We start from the raw sequence: 3,032 nt of genomic DNA, 5'->3' as shown, positions 1-3,032 counted from the left end.
TGAGTTATCTACAAAGAGAAATCGATATTTCAAGCAGCAAATGTCAAATTGAAAGTGAGGTTAGAGCTGCAGTAGAAAGCTTCAACTTCCGAGGTATTTTATGCTATCAAGAAAGAGACTTTATATAGAGAATTATATATCAAAAGAAAGATACGTAAGTCTATTTTTTTACCTATTCAACCAATTCTTGGTATGAATTTTTTATAAGGATATATTGATCTTGGAATAGTCAATGGTCATTCAAGAAAAATAGGAGAAACAGTTCTTAGTTCGGCCAGATGACAGAGAACAAAATCTATCAGATTATTTATCTTCTGATAATTAGATTTTATGAAGATAAGTTATACTTGGATGAAATTTATTTAAGTCTACTTTAATAAGGAGAAAATTACATGTCAATCTGATTTATATTTAAAGATATATTCGCATTGGAAGAATAAAAGGTCATGCAGGTATTCTGTTGTATTGAAAAATCCAAATTTATGCCCATTGTTTTGCGTCACTTTTTGAGTTGACATATCAGAAAAATATCTTCCTTGTCCCTAGTTTGAGGGTTTAGCTATACATCTCTGTTATATGGGCTTATGGCCACATCTATGATATTTGGTTCAAGCTGGGATCACTACCATTACTTCCCAGCTTGAGGGGGAGAAGTAGAAGAAGTACAAGAAAAAGGTATTTTATTCCTTATATTGTGGATAAGTTTATGTGACCAAAATATTCAAGAAGGGGGAGCAAAACACAAAAGATGAAGCTTGCGCATCTAAGAAGAAATTTTTATATCGGATTATTTCATGGGTTATTATTTGGTTCGTGTTATATGTGTTGGAAGATGATCATGTTGTATTCAGCTGCAGATATTATGTCTCTTTGGGGACATTATTATTGAAGAAGAGGTGGCCTCATATCATCATTTATTTTAACCCGTCAAAAATATCAAAATTATTTGTGGTTAGGAGTCCATGACATAGGAACTTCATCTGCGTAAAAAAAATCAAAATTATTTATGGTTGGAAGTCCATGACAGAGGAACTTCATCCCCATCAAAAATATCAAAATTATTTTTGGTTGGGAGTCCTTGACGGAGGAACTTCATCCCCGTCAAAAATATCAAAATTATTTGTGGTTGGAAGTCCATGACGGAGGAACTTCATCCTGTCAAAAATATCAAAATTATTGATGGTTGGAAGTCCATGACGGAGGAACTTATTATTGCATCTATGTTATACCCCCCTGAATTGGCCAGCTAGGTCTCAAGGAAAAGAGTACCTGTGTGAGGGGGAGTGCTGGAAGATTGTAGGACTACCATTTTATACATCATTTGCAGCAAGCTGGGAGTTCTTAATGTTCTCTCGCCCCTAGCTTGAGGGGGAGTGTTGGAAGATATGGCTCAAACCCACACGACTAAGGAAGGCCCACATATCTAAGAGTATTATAAGATGGGTCAAACGACCAAAGAAGGCCCCACGAGATAAGCCCAAACCCATAAGAAGTAAGACCCACAATGATTACCATGAGTTGGTATCCTTATCACATCAGTTGGAAGATCGAGGACTCAAGAAAGTATCTTTATCTAATGGTCACATCCTAGAAGAGTTTTAGTTTGTGTTGAATTTATGGAAAAGGAAAACACTTCATTGACTTGTTGTAATCAGTGTACATGAACCTCTATTTATAATAGAGGAAGGTAGTAGAGTCCAATTACAATAAAACTACCTTGGTCCCAATTACACTCGAACTCTAACACTTAAAGATAAGTCCTAGCATAATTAAATAACTCAATATAGATAAAAGACAAACCTAACTCAAACTAAAACTCTTTTAGGATGTGACCATTAGATAAATATACTTTCTTGAGTCCTTCTTGATCTTCCAACTGTTGTGATAAGGATGCCAACTCATGGTAATAATTGTGGGTCCTACTTCATATGGGCTTGGGCCCATCTTAAAATACTCTTAAATATGTGGGCCTTCCTTATCGTGTGGGTTTGAGCCTTATCTTCCAACACATTTTACATAAAATTGGGAGTGACCTCTACTTAAAATTGGGCATAAGGGTGGCATTCAATCCAGTTGAGTTCGAACCTTGTTTAAGCTGAGCTTGGTTTGAATATTTTGAACTCGAGTTTGACCGACCCTAACCTCGAACCTAAAACTTTAATCGAACTCAAGCCTAATAATTTTAACCGAGTTCGATCTCGAGCTCTAGCTAAGTTCGAGCTTAACCTACATTTAATACTCTATAAAAAATATTTGTTAAATAAATTATATATAAAATTATGCATACATTTTAAAAAAAGAATGATAGGGGACATTCGGGATTGAATTTCAATAATGGATTAGAATGCATCAATATTAATTTTTTTTACTCCAAATGTTGTCTAACTTATTTTGTAATTTTTGAATCTGGCCATAAATTTACTATGGCCTCCTTAGTGCCCTTAGTTCAAAATTTATATTCTAGGAAAAACTAGAAATATTTTTCCTATGATAAATTTTTTGAAAAAAAAACTTTAAATAAAATCCTATTACTATTAGTGACTTATTAGAAAATTACAAGATATATTTTAAAATTTTCTTAGGATAGTTAAATGGACCTCTTATTGCCTCTTCTAGGGAAATAAATAAAAATTAATAATCAATCTAATATATTACTATACTGATCGATAAATATTTAATCAAATAAAATGTAAAACACAAAATTGCTATGAAAATAGCCTCATGCTAAAAGTATTACAACATCAATTGTCAAATACTTATTCAAAAATTTTCTATACGATTTTCTAGCCCATCTTGGCAAAAAAATCTTACTTAAGAAAATTATATGATTTTTTAATAAGAATTTTCAATTAGAAAATTGTTTACAAAAAACATGAGACACTAATAGTCCCTAGAAAATTATTTCTACTCAAATGTACTTTTAATTTCTTCAAGAGCCATGAGGAAGGGGAGTTTTAGAAAAAGTTTTTTTTTTTTAACTTTATGATCTTGCACGTGCGAATTCATCTTTGAGCGCACAAGAGGGGGGGGGG

The sequence above is a fragment of the Aristolochia californica genome, unplaced genomic scaffold, assembly GCF_029961685.1.
Source record: "Aristolochia californica isolate CCGP_79_NKW_82.1479 unplaced genomic scaffold, dmAriCali1.0.hap1 SCAF_9, whole genome shotgun sequence".
In the NCBI taxonomy this organism is placed as follows: Eukaryota; Viridiplantae; Streptophyta; class Magnoliopsida; order Piperales; family Aristolochiaceae; genus Aristolochia; species Aristolochia californica.
The sequence above is the reverse complement of the archived record's forward strand: the minus strand, read 5'-3'. Positions refer to the sequence as shown.